The sequence below is a fragment of the Miscanthus floridulus genome, chromosome 1 (assembly GCF_019320115.1).
Source record: "Miscanthus floridulus cultivar M001 chromosome 1, ASM1932011v1, whole genome shotgun sequence".
Taxonomy (NCBI): Eukaryota; Viridiplantae; Streptophyta; class Magnoliopsida; order Poales; family Poaceae; genus Miscanthus; species Miscanthus floridulus.
The window spans coordinates 69974662-69987887 of record NC_089580.1 but is presented as its reverse complement, the minus strand read 5'-3'; the positions used below and the strand labels follow the sequence as shown (position 1 = coordinate 69987887).

At 50.6% G+C, this 13226-nt stretch overlaps 1 pseudogene; it reads right to left on the bottom strand.

Annotated features, from left to right (window-relative positions):
- Positions 1–2534: 2534 nt before the first annotated feature.
- LOC136458422 (probable leucine-rich repeat receptor-like protein kinase At1g35710) overlaps positions 2535–13226 on the bottom strand; it is a 130543-nt pseudogene continuing 119851 nt past the window's right edge.

The window sequence follows — 13226 nt, the reverse complement described above, 5'->3', positions numbered from 1 at the left end:
CCTTATGCCGATAGGCCCTCGCCCTATCCCATCTTTACATCCGGCCGGTCCCTGACGCCCCCACGCTCGCCAGCGCGATGTCGGCTGGCACGTGGCTGCCACACTGGCCAACCAGGAGCCCCTCCGACGCACCTAGGAGGTCGATCCTCACCTATGGGACGACGCGCAACTTTGGGTAGCCGTTGGAGGAGCCGGGACATAGTAGAATGGCCTCTCCACAACGATGGCACCCTGTGGCGACGGTAGCCAAGTTCCGGTGAGCCACGACCTTTCGGAAGTGGTAGAAACATCTGGTGAGCACTAGTGACTCACCACGAACCTACCCATGGAGATGCCCTGGCCGGAGATGCCCCGAGCGAGACTGGCCGTGTGCGCACGGCAAGTTCGTCGACGGGTCGCGGTAGCGCGGTTGCATCAGCGGCGTAGAGACGGTGGTAGGAGTGCGGCTTAGGTACTCATGGCGATGAAGGGTTCTAGACGGGGCTAGCGGTGCAGTCAGCCTAGCTGGAGATGGCGAGGTGGAAGCTATCCACGGTGAGGTGGGCTGGGCCTTAATGGCGCGGTGGCGGAAGCAAAGCTCCAAAATTGGAGCTTGGCCTAGCAGCAATCAAGGCGGGGAGGGGGCGGTCGGCAAGAGGATGTAAAGGCGGAGACGCGGGTACGAGGAATTGATGAGAGGTGCTCGCTCTCTGGCTCACCGTGACCGCGACTCGACGGCGGCGGAAAGCAGAGGCACAGCGGAGAAAAAAGGGCGGCGGGTGCGGTCAGTGGTTCGGCTAGCGCATGCCTTGGCGGGGCGCGGTTGTCGTGGCCGAGGGACCTAAGTCCAAGCATGAGGGAACGAGCGCGAGCGTCCGCAACCGGCCATGGCCCATGCGCTGCAGCGCCATTAATGGCGTGACGACTGCGTGCACGGTCACGTGCGGATGACACCCAACCGGGCCAAGGAGGGGGCAGCGTGATGCAGCGAGCAGACGTGAGTGCGGGAGTGACATGACGGCAGCGACAGCGACTGCGACCGCGATTGCGTCGCGACGCGCGACATGGATGGTAGCAGTAGCATCAGCGGCAGCCACGGCGGCAGTGGCGATCGGGCGCAGAGAGGGCCGGCGGGGCATGGCGGCCTATGACTGGCTGCAAGCGGTGCGGCTAGAGCGACCAAGTCGTGGCTAGACCACGGGCAGCCTCGGCTGGCCGGTGTGCGGCCACACACGCGCGCGCACGACACAGCCGCGCAGCGACGCAGAACGACCATGCGTGGTGACCACGCTCCCGAGCCCGGCCGCTCGAGACTGAGTACGCACACGAATTTTAAAGCGTCCGTAAAAACTAAACGATTTTATTTGGAACCAAGCCATCTTCACTACTCTAAAGATGGCTACAACACGACACCCCATCTTAACTCAATTTCTTCAAATAAATTGCTAAACATAGCAACGTCTAGCTGTCCACAAGGTTAGAAATTTTCTAAGCGTTTGAGCTAATCTTAATTTCATATTGCATTTCTAAGCTATTGAAAATATTACTTAGCAATATTCTTTTTCAACACCAAGTATTTCATTGTGATCTACAAAGTTTGTACTTCAAACTTTATTTATGCGTCACATATGTGTTCTATAGCATTTCTGTTCAATAAAAATTAGTTTATACATAAACATATCGAATCAACTTTCGTTTAACATTTTTATTAGTCATTTTAAGTTATAATAAATTTATCTACACATTCTATCATATGCATTAATATATAAACATGATGCTCATGATATGTTTTAATAAATAATTTATGGTATAACATCGAGGATGTTATACTCTCCTCTCTCTCTCCCTAGTCCCTTCTTCCTCTTCTAGTCCGCGCAGACAAAAACTCCATCGCTTGCCGAGGCCTGTGTGGCTTTGTATTGGCCCCTGCCGCAGCGGCTCCGCGCGGACAAAAACTCCATCGCCTGCCGCGTGTGGCTTTGTACCAGCCCCTGCCGAGGCAGTTGTCGTGGACAAAGATGTAAACGGGTCGGATAAGGTTCGGATGGAGTAAAAATTTGCTCTCGACGGCGCGCGTGATATTTGGCTACACCTATTCCGTAGGTGTTAAGTCGCTGTGTTATTAAGCTAATATATAACACAAAAATCATAAAATTTAAGAGAAAACAACCCAAAATTATCAATTTATCATGATGAATCGAAAGTTCATAACTTAAATTTAGTCTAGTGCATTCTATGTAGACAATATAATCTATGCAAAATCATCTTTAAATTTTACATAGGATTTCGTCAAACATTAATTTTAGATCTCTAATTAGAGGGAAAATAGAAGCGGGCAGGGTATGTGATTGCTGAAGTGGGCAGGGTGGCGCAGCAGGGTATGTTTGGCTACCACGCTTACCCTGTCGGGCCACCAAGCCTGGCACGGCAGTATGGGCCATGTTGGGGGGAGTTGGCGCGGTCGAAGGGATTAGTTAAAAAAAAGAGATGTAATTAAAAATAAAATTTCTTTTGAAAAAAGATTTAAAATCCCCAATTTGCTCGAAAACATTTTCGGCAAAGAACATAGCGAGTCGAACATCCTTTGTATGAAGCTGAGAAACGAGTCAATGCTACGCGGTATCATCCATGAATGCCGGTCAGATCGGCGACCCTGATCGCGGTGAACGGCCTGTCCAGCACCGAACGCCTCCGTGCCGAGAGCTCCTGCGCGACGCTCCGCATCGTCGGGCGGGCCTCGGGGTCCTCCCGCACGCACGACAGGGCCACCAGAAACGCGAACACCACCTGCGCGCCCACCTGCCCTTCGGGAGAGTCCAGCCTCTGATCCAGGGCGTCCTTCAGCAGCAGCGACCCATTGCCATGGGTGTCCGGGACCGGGAGCCGCGAGTGCAGGGCGCTTATGAGGCTGCCCGGGTGCCTGCCCATCAGGATCTCCAGCGCCACCACGCCGAAGCTGTACACGTCGCACTTGGTCGTCACCCTCAGGTACGCCAGCTCTGCATGCGGCCGAGAAAGAAGCAGCAATCAGCCATGGCAATGTGAGCGCGGCAGCGAAACATTTCTCGCACACGACGCACGCAGCCACTGTGAAATGCAATGCCTTTACATTATTACCTGGCGCCATGTAGCCGTAGGAGCCGGCGACGCTGGTGCAGTCGGAGCGGCCGGGGGAGAGGAACCTCGCCGTGCCGAAGTCGGACACCCGCGGCTCGTAGTCCGGGTCCAGCAGCACGTTGTTGACCGTGACGTCGCGGTGGATCATCGGTGGCGAGCAGTCGTGGTGCAGGTACGCCAGCGCCTGCGCCAGCCCGCCGATGGCGCGCGCCCGCGCGGGCCAGTCGAACAGCCCGCAGCCACGGCCGGGCCCGTACAGCACCTTCCCGAGGCTGCCGCGCTCCACCAGCTCGTACGCCAGGTACATGTGTCCGCCCATGGCGCTGAAGCCGTGGAGCCTCACGATGTTGCGGTGCCGGACGCGCGTCAGTGCCCGGACCTCGTTCTCGAAGCTCTTCTCGCTGACGCCCCGGCGGCACGCGTCGCCGGTCTCCGAAGCGTCCAGCCGCTTCACGGCAAGGCTCTGCCCGCCGGGGCCCGGCAGGTCGGCCCGGTACACGCTCCCGAAAGCTGCCCTTGCCGATGCAGTAGGCCTCGTTGAAGTGTTCCGTCGCCGCCAGGATGTCGCCGAACGAGAACGCCGCGTCCTTGCCCCATATGGAAGCTGTCAGAGCCATCGCGCCGCCGGCGCCGCTCGCCGTCGTGTCGGGGCTGTCTTGTCCGGCTTGCCTCCTCCTTCGGGCCACCAGTACGCACAACACTGTAGCTACGGAGAGCAGAAGCGCCGTGGCGGAAACCAGCGTCGCGACGAGGACTAGCCTCGCGCGGTACCGTTTGGAGCTGGAGCCGCCTCTACTCGGCTCCGAGCGACAGGAACCCAGCCCGGCGATGTCGCCGCACAGGCCAGGGTTGCCGCTAAGATCAAGTTCCTGCAGCGAGGCCATCTTTCCGAGCAGAGCCGGCACCTCTCCGGTGAGGCTGTTGTGGCTCAGGTTCAGGTGCCACATGTGGGCAAGGTTGGTCAGCTCCACCGGCACGCCACCGTCGAGGTGATTTCCGGACAGGTCCAGCCATAGCATACCAGTGGCATTCCCGAGCGTCAGAGGGATCTGCCCTGACAACATGTTACGGCTCAAATCCAGCTTGAGCAAAGGCAATGCACCGAGCTCCGGCGGTATCGTGCCGGCAAGGCGATTTGATGAGAGGCTCAAATCTTGCAATACGGTCATGGCGACGTAACTGGCCGGAATTGTCCCGGTGATCATGTTGCCCTCCAAGTGCAGGTACGAGAGGCTCTTGAACTGAGACCAGTGCGCCGGCAGGTCGCCACCGAACGAATTCCCCGACAGGTCAATGTAGTACAGGTCAGGATGCGATCCCAAGATCTCCGACACGTCGCCGGACAACCGGTTCCGTGCCAGCCGGAAGCGCACCAGCTTGGTAAAATTGCTGTAGCAAGCGGGCACGGTGCCGGAGATGTCGTTGTCGTCAAGGCTGAGGTACCGCAGGCGCGGAGTGCTGCACAGCCCCTGAGGCAGCCCGCCGGCGAAGTTGTTGTTGGACATGCTGAGGATGGACAGGTTCCGGCCGAAGCCCGGTGGGATGGTGCCGGCGAAGAGGTTGTCGAAGGCAACGATGGCGAGGAGGTTCGGCAGCCGAGTGAGCCCGGCCGGCAGCTCGCCCTCCAGCATGTTGGTGTTTATGGACAGTCTCTGCAGCGCCGTCATGTTCCCGAACTCGTCCGGCAACCTTCCGGTGAGCTTGTTGTCGTACAGTCGCAGCGTGTCGAGGCTCGTGAGGTTGCCGATCGTCCGGGGGATCGCGCCGGAGAACCCGTTCTCGGAGAGGTCCAGCACCTTGAGGCTTGTCATGCTTCCGATGACCGCTGGGATCGGACCGGAGAGATTGTTGGTCGCCAAGTGGAGGTACTCGAGCCTCGACGCCGTCGCGACTTCCACGGGCATCCTGCCGGTGAAGCGGTTGCCGTCCGCCTGAAACACCCTGAGGTGGGTCCAGGACGTGAAGTAGTCCGGTGGAATCTCGCCGGTGAGCATGTTCTTGGAGACGTTAAAGTCCCGTACTCTGGTCAGCTTGGCCAGCGACGGCGGCAGGCCCCCGGTGAGCTTGTTCCCGGCGAGACCAATGACGGTGAGGTTGGTGCAGAGGCTGAGCTCAGTTGGAATTGTTGACTCCAGCCGAGCCAGGCTGACATTGATGCGCTCCAGCGACAGGAGCTTGCCGAGAGTGGCGGGAATCGTGCCGCCCAACGGGTTGCTTGACAGCTCGAGCTCTCTTAGCCCGGAGACGTTGCCAAGCACCGGCGGTATGCCGCCGGAAAGGTTGTTGGAGTGAAGGACAAGGCTCTGCAGCTTAGTCAGCTTGTCTAGTGTAGCCGGTATCTCGCCGGTGAACTGGTTGGACGAGAGGTTGAGGTGCTCGAGGTTGGGCATGTACGCCGGCAACGTGGCCGGGACCGGACCTGACAAGTTGTTGTAGGACAGATCGATAGACCTGACGCTGAGAAGCGGCGCGGACACGTTGGGCGGGAAGAAGCCCCCCGTCAGCGCGTTGAAGCTGAGGTTGAGGCTGCCGAGGCTGGGCAGCGACTGGAGGTCCAGGGCGGCGAGCGTGCCGGCGAGGCCGGCACCGGCCACGTCGACGCCCACAACGCGGCCGAGGGAGTCGCACGACACGCCGCGCCACGCGCACGGCGCGGGCGCCGCGGCGACGGTGGCCGAGCCGTTGAGTGACCACGAGGCGAGCGCGTCCGCGGAGCGCGGCGGCGGGGGCAGGCTGTCCTTCCACCTCAGGAGCGCCTCGGCCTCGCCCTGCGCCGAGAACGCGGGGCGCGGGGAGGACCAAAGGAGCAGCAGGTGGGCGAGGAGCAGAAGCGCGCGCCTGGTGCAGCCTGCTGGACGGCGGTGGGGCATTGACGTCGTTTGGCGCGCCATCTCTTCCTCTCCAGAATCTAGGCAAAGGCGGCTAAGCACACATGTGAATGTGATCAGGCGTTGCACTGCATTGCTTCTCAAGAGTTGGCACGTGGGATTAGAGAGGGCACACATGTGAAAGATTTTTTTTTCTTTCCTTTAGCCTTTGTTCTTTCTATAGATCTGAATGGCATGCATAGAAGGGAATAAGACTGATAAGATTCAAATGGAGGCCTTCTCTCTCATCATCCTAAATTTACGGTGAATAATTTATACCTGTCTCTTTTCTTATCAACAAACAACGAACCAACAGGTTCATTTTGTAACTTCAGGTTTACAAAATTCATGGGGATTACGGACTAGACAACTTCTGCTCTATTCTGTCCCGCAACCGGTACATTTTCAGCGCCTGTTGCACCCAGTGGATCCGGTTCAAATCCGGTAGTCCATCTCCATCCCCCCCACAAAAAAGTTATGCTGGGTCGTGGTCTTGGTTGGCCGCTGGTTTCCTCATCCGGCCGGTCCATCTCCAGCGCCTGTCAATGACGATGTCCTGTGGTTGCTTGCATCAACTCGATCCATGCTTATACAAATACTAGTATCAGTTATCATATCAGGTGAGTAGGCGACCTTGTGTTTTTCTAGTGGTTTTATTTATTGCCTGCAGTGCGCTACATGTACGGCAACTGTACGTTGATATATTTATATACTAAAAAAATGTACGTTGATATAGCACTCCTATTTGCCAAGGATAAAACGTGTTTGCGTCGAAATGGTATTCAGGCTGTTACCAGCTGGTACGAGTAATAGGAGCCCGGCCTTTAGGACGGTTTCAACGACAAAGACGTCAATTACTAGATTAGAGACGCTGGGAACGGATAATCAACTCCCTGCAAAATTATTGCGGGAGTAGGTATGTACGAGTCTGTGCTTGCAGGGATTTTTTTTTCTCTGACTGAATGTCATACCCTATGTGTGTCTCTGCCAGCATACAAGTAAAAAAAGAGAGATGCATTTAGGTAGCCCTTTGACATTACGTGACATTGATGTCAACTCTGTTATTATATGAAAGTGGCGCGGATATGAAAAACGAAAAAGGAAAAAAAGAAGATGAAGTGATGGTATGTGAAGGGATCATGACTTTTTCGATGACAAATTGAGAATTCTACTAACATTTGCTGGCACGCATATAAAGAACTGGCTCAAGGCTTTTTCACATGGTAAAGGACTGAAAGAGATGTCGCTGTTTCGTTATCCGTACGTATAGAGCTCAGATTATGCATGTGAGATTGCCAGCAGGATCTTGTTCGGTCATCTCTGACGCGACGAATCACTCGCTGTGAGTCTGGCCTAACCTAACAGCTTCTAGAGCATATCGATGAGCGAATTAGAATTAAACTGGACATGGCAATCCATGCATGCCACTGAGATTTCTGTGTGCCTTACTACACAGCCATATCGATGAGCGTGATAAGATGGCCGCACTTGAAAAAGATCATCATGGGCTGAGCTAGTGCTGCTCTTCCTAACAAATAAAGGCTGTTACTTGTGTGACTCGATCTGGAACGTCTACTAGTATGGAAAATATGGAATAGTGTGGAAGCTGGAAACCGGCAAACCTTTACAATCAGCAGTTGCTTACTCTTTCGTCAGAGGCCTTTCAGCCCCAGCTACTTTCTGTAGCATCAGCATGCATGGTTGGTATCTGCGTTGGGTATGTAGAATTGGGAATTGGGATTTTTTTTTTTTGAAACTGGCAACTGGCTCTTGGGCCTTTCATTCATCAACTCGATTGAGTCGCGAGACATCAAATTTTTTTACAAAGACTGGGAGGGGGTTTGTCCACACACATGACACACCCGAGTTCCAACTCAAACCCAATTTAGCTAGACCATGCGCCCGTGGCATTACAATATCTAGGAATTAAAAGGACATCCTCACATACAAAGTGTTCATGCAGGAGGTTACGCACGTCACTGATCAGCATACTACTAGCAGCTAGGTCCATGGATGAGGATGAGATCGCCTGCTCCAGGATAGAAGAATCGACTTCAAGCTGAATACGCGAGATGCCATATAGTCCGTCGCCGATAGGAGAGCCTTTGAGCAGGCTAGCGCCTCCGTTGTCAGCACATCCGGAGCCGCTGCTACATGCCCTGCCCCTGCGATCACAGCTTCCCCTTCATGATCTCGGATGATAAATCTGAGAGGTTCATCGTTTGGTTTTAGTAACCGAGTGACAACCTAAATAGACTAATATGTGTTTGTATGAGATATATACGACGAATGAGCTCATTGCATATGAGACATAACATTGAGTCATATGACTAAGGTGGAGAAGATCAAGATAAGGCTGTTTGATGGACCGGTTGCAAGCGTGAAGGGCAAGTTAGAGGCTTTGGAGCTATGGACCGCGTGGCGGTGAAGCTTAAGCAAGACTTTGTGCCGATGGACGAAGGCAATGGTAAAAAGCAAGTAAGGTCAAGATCGATGAACCAACAAGGTCACGTGATGATATGAAGTGGATCATATCATTTGTTGATCGTGTCGGTGCATGTGTTGCATCAACATCGGAGGAGATGGATGGAATGCGCAAGACAAAGGTATAACCTATAGGGCATTTCATTTCACCGGTCATAGGCGTGTAGAGAAGTTTATAACCGGATTTATAATAGATAGACATACTATAAAGAGGGAAAATTTTTAATTGCAATGGTTATCTAGTGCCACTATGCATTGCGCTCAGTGACATGGTGAGATGCGTAAGAAAGCCCGGGAAAATTCTTTGTGAAAAGCTATCTCAAATGCTAAATTTGGTTTGGTGCTTTTTGGAAGAGATAGCACTTGAAAAGGGCATTTTGTGCAGCCTGACCGAAATTTCTTGCTCACGGAGCTTAAATTTTCAGCTAGAGGTGCTCTGTTGGTTTGGCGTAATTAGCTGGAAATTTAGTTGCCCCGAGCTGGAATTTCCAGAGTGGGAGTCCTCCCGCGCCAACGGTCGAAAGCATGTGTCTAGAAAATTTTCCTGCCCGAGCTGAAATTTCCAGTTCAACTCATCAGATTTGACCGTTGGGAGTGCGAGCTGAGGGTATTTGGGGGGCTGCAGCCCTCTTCCTCCCAATTTCTCTCCCCATTCTTACGCACTTGAAGTTAGGATTCATCCCCTTCCTCTCTCTCTCCCCAAGCTTTGTGCTCTATGATTTTGAGAGATTGAGTGTCATTTGTGGGTGTGTATGAGAGGTTGAAGATCCACTTCTCCCTCTCCTCTCCCTCTCTAAGCTTAGTGCTAATTTATGAGAGGTTGAGAGACCTAGTGTGTGTATTCGGGATTTGTATTTGGTGGCACTAGAAAATCTTTGTGGTTGGGGGTTTCTTGCTACTCTTGGTGATTGCCATAACCTAGACGGCTTGGAGGTTGTGCTCTTCGTCGAAGCACGCAAAGAAGATTGTGCGGTGCTCCAGAGAAGTGATTGTGAGGGGCATTGTGCTCGCCCCGCGGGATCCGCAACGAGCAACTCTAGTAGATCGTGTCATTGAGCTACCCTCACTTGTGGGTAGGTTCTTGAAGCGCCCAACGTGTGGGCTAGGTTTGTGAAACACCTATTAGCCGTCGAATCACCAAGTGAACGGTCGACACAACGAGGAGTAGCTTGGTGGCAGGCAAGTGAATCTCGAGATAAAAATCACCGTATCAACCTTGTTCATCCTGTTGGTTTGTAATTCCCCAACATAAGTTTGTAAGTATTTTCATATATATTGTGCTTGTGTAGTTACTTTTATAATTAAATAGCTTATGTAGCTTGCTAGTTGCCTTCTTTCTTGTGTAGCATAGAAGTAGCTCTCTTGCGTGACTAATTTGGTTTGAGTAACCTTGTTAGCCACGTTGCTTAGTTTGTATAACTAAGTAATTTGCGTTCTCTAATTTGGCTTGTGTAGCCTTGTTATTGAGCTTTGCTAGTGAGCTTAGATGACTTTGTGCTTTTGTTTACTAGATTGTGTAGGAGCTCCACCGGTGCTTGAAGTAATAGTTGTATAGGTTTGTGTGACCTTGCTACTAGATTTGTTTAGGTGAACTCTAAATAGTCCGGCACATTTGTTGTATAATTATGATCTTTATAAGGTGTTTTAGAACATAAATAGATGAGTTTAGTCTTGGCTAAACCGATAGTTTTAATTTCGTATTTGTTTCAATTAGCATATATGATTAACTTTTAGAAAGAACTATTCAACCCCTCTCGTTCGCCATCTGAACACTACAAAATCCCCACCCTCCGCTCAGGTTGTCACTGATAAATGAGCCATCTGCACTGATGTTCAAGAGCCCCGGTGGGGGAGCTTTCCATTTTGGTTCCGCAACTGCAGTTCTTCCATGAATATGCTCCTCGCTACATCCGAGTTCATTCAACAATCTGAAGACGTCACCTGTAATTTCATCACTAGAGAAGCCTCTCTCTCCCTTATTCAACTTGTTCCGGTTACTCCACCATTTCCACAGCAATATAATAGTTTTCAGGCACTCATCTTCCTTCGGTTTCAGCACCTTCTGGGTGACATCCCAAGACGATTTTTCTGCTAGCAACTTCAGGCGAATCGGCTCCAACTGGAGATCACGCCAGCAACGCTTCACAAACTTGCATTTGAGGAAACAGTGCCCACCATCTTCATCTAGGAGTAAGCAAACCGGGCACCTGGTGTCCAATTCCATTCCGCGACGTTGGATATTCATTCTCATAGCTAGGCTATTCCGTGCAAATCTCCACATAAAAGTGTTTTATTTTTGGTAGACAAGGAAGCTTCCATAGTTTCTCATCATCCCGAACGTGATATGCAGATTTAACAGAAAAGACTCCACGTTTATCATAGTGCCAGGCTAGCGAATCTTCGTGTCCAGGATTTGTTGGGGTAGCCAAAATAAACTTCACATCTTCTTCCCAAAACAATTCTCGCACTTGCTGTACATCCCAAAATCCTATTTCTGGATCTAGCAGCTCTTTAACCCGGGTCAAAACGATATGTTGGCGTGGAGTAAAAGGTCTCCGAGATACCCCATTTGCTATCCATGGATCATCCCAGATCCTAATATTGCTGCCATCGCCAACTCTCCAAATGAGTCCTTTGTTCAAGGCCTGCAAACCTCTAATGATACTCCGTCAAGTATAGGATATCCCCGGACCTTCTCTGGCACTTAACAGCGAGCCACTACTACCATACTTAGCCATAAGAATTTGAGCACACAATGAATCAGGATTTTGCACTATCCTCCAGCCTTGACGTGCCAACATAGCTAAATTGAAGAGATGCAAATCCCGGAATCCCAGGCCTCCCTCCTCCTTTCTCTTGCTCAACACATCCCATGACACCCAATGCATCTCTCTTTATCCTGTTGTGCCCACCAGAATCTACAGATCATGCGGCTTATGTCATCGCAGAGAGATTTAGTTAGATCAAAGCACGACATAGCATAAGATGGAATTTTTTTTGAGGGAACATGAGGGACTCGGGTAGTCCCTACTGGAAATTTATTTAGAGTAATCAAGAAGGTTAACAAAGAACAAAAGTTTTACAAGAGGTTACAAGAAAGACAGTAGGCAGAGTGAAATTCAAGAAATAAAAAAGAAACAAAGAAAATTAAAACAATTACATGAGAGTGCTCTAGCCATAATTTAATTGAAGAAAAGTATTTCTTTTTAGCCCTCCATAGGAGCAAGCCAAAAGTGTGCCTGAAAACATCTAAAGCCCTTTGAACGGTAGCAGTGATTCCTCTGAAAATGACATCATTCCTAATAGTCCAGATACTCCAACTCATAATGATGATAATTTCCATAAAAAAGCTGGCATTTAGCTGCATTTTGAAACTCTCGAAGATCTACAAAGGGTCTAGTGCTAAATTAACTGTGATGCCAATAAGATTCCAGCAGGCTTTAGCCATTTCACATTCCAAAAAAAGATGCTGAACAGTTTCCTTAAAATTCGAAGAACAAAGCACACAATTGTGAGAAGGAAGGTGCATGTGCTTCCTCCTCAAAATGTTACGGGTGCTCAGTCCGTCATGACTCATGAGTGAGCAACCAGAAGAAGACCTTGTATTTATGCTGGCAAGAGGATTTCCAAATCCATTTATAAATCGGGTGTGATCAACTTCTTCCACGTAGCTGACCGTAAGCCTTCTTGGAGGTGAAAATGGAGCTGCCCCAAATATACATCCAGGTGTCAACACCATCAGACAGTTGAAGGTTTTGTAGGATGATTTTAATCTATTAAAATTGTACAAAAGCCTCTGTTGAAAGAGGAAGGCTGAACAGACTGAAGGTGTTACTAACTGAGGCTGCACATTGGAGAGAGAGAAAAGGCTTCTTGGCAAAAGAGAACAATTCAGGAAAGGTTAATCTTAGAGGTTGGCCCATCCAGCAATCATTCTAGAGAAGGCAAGAAGCACCATCTGCCACTGAAACTGAGGCCATGCCTTTGAACTTATCTAACAATTTCAAAACATCTTTCCACCAGAATGACCCTTTCTTGACATGATTAGGGAGCCTACCATTACTATAATATTTCTCTGAGATAAGATGCACCCAGGGGATGTCTGCTCTGTTGTAAAATTTGTGAAAGTTTTTTAGGAGCAGGGCCTCATTTTAGGTTTTGAGGTCCAGCACCCCAAGTCCATCTTCTTCTTTTGACTTGGTCACCATGGGCCAAGCAGCCTTGGCATTGATTCTGTTGTTTTCTTCAGCCCCTCTCCAAAGACATTGCTTTCTATATTTATCAATTTGCTCCCTGACAGTGGAATAAAGGTGGAAAGTGCTCATGAAGAACATAGGAATGGATGTGAAAACTGAATTAGTCATCTGAAGCTTCCCAGCTTGAGAGAGAAAAAGGGAGGTGCTAACCAGCCTCCTTTCACATCTAGTCACCAAAGCAAGAAGTCATCAACTCTTGGTTTAGTAGTACCCAATGGGAGCCCCAAGTAGGTGAAAGGTAGACTACCAGTGGAGCAGCCAACGGTGGCAGTAAGATGTTGAAGTCTTTCCTTCGAGATATTAATTGGAACTAGCATTGACTTGGAGAAGTTCACCTTCAGACCAGTAGAATCAGCAAAAGTGTTTAGAAGGGCTTTCGTCACAAACAATTGTCTAGCATCTCCTTCCATAAAAATAAGAGTGTCATCAGCATACTGAAGGATTGGGAAGTCGTTAGTATACTGAAGATGGATTGGGAGATTGAGCAACCCTTGCTCCTTTGCCCTGTTGAGAACTGATTGCA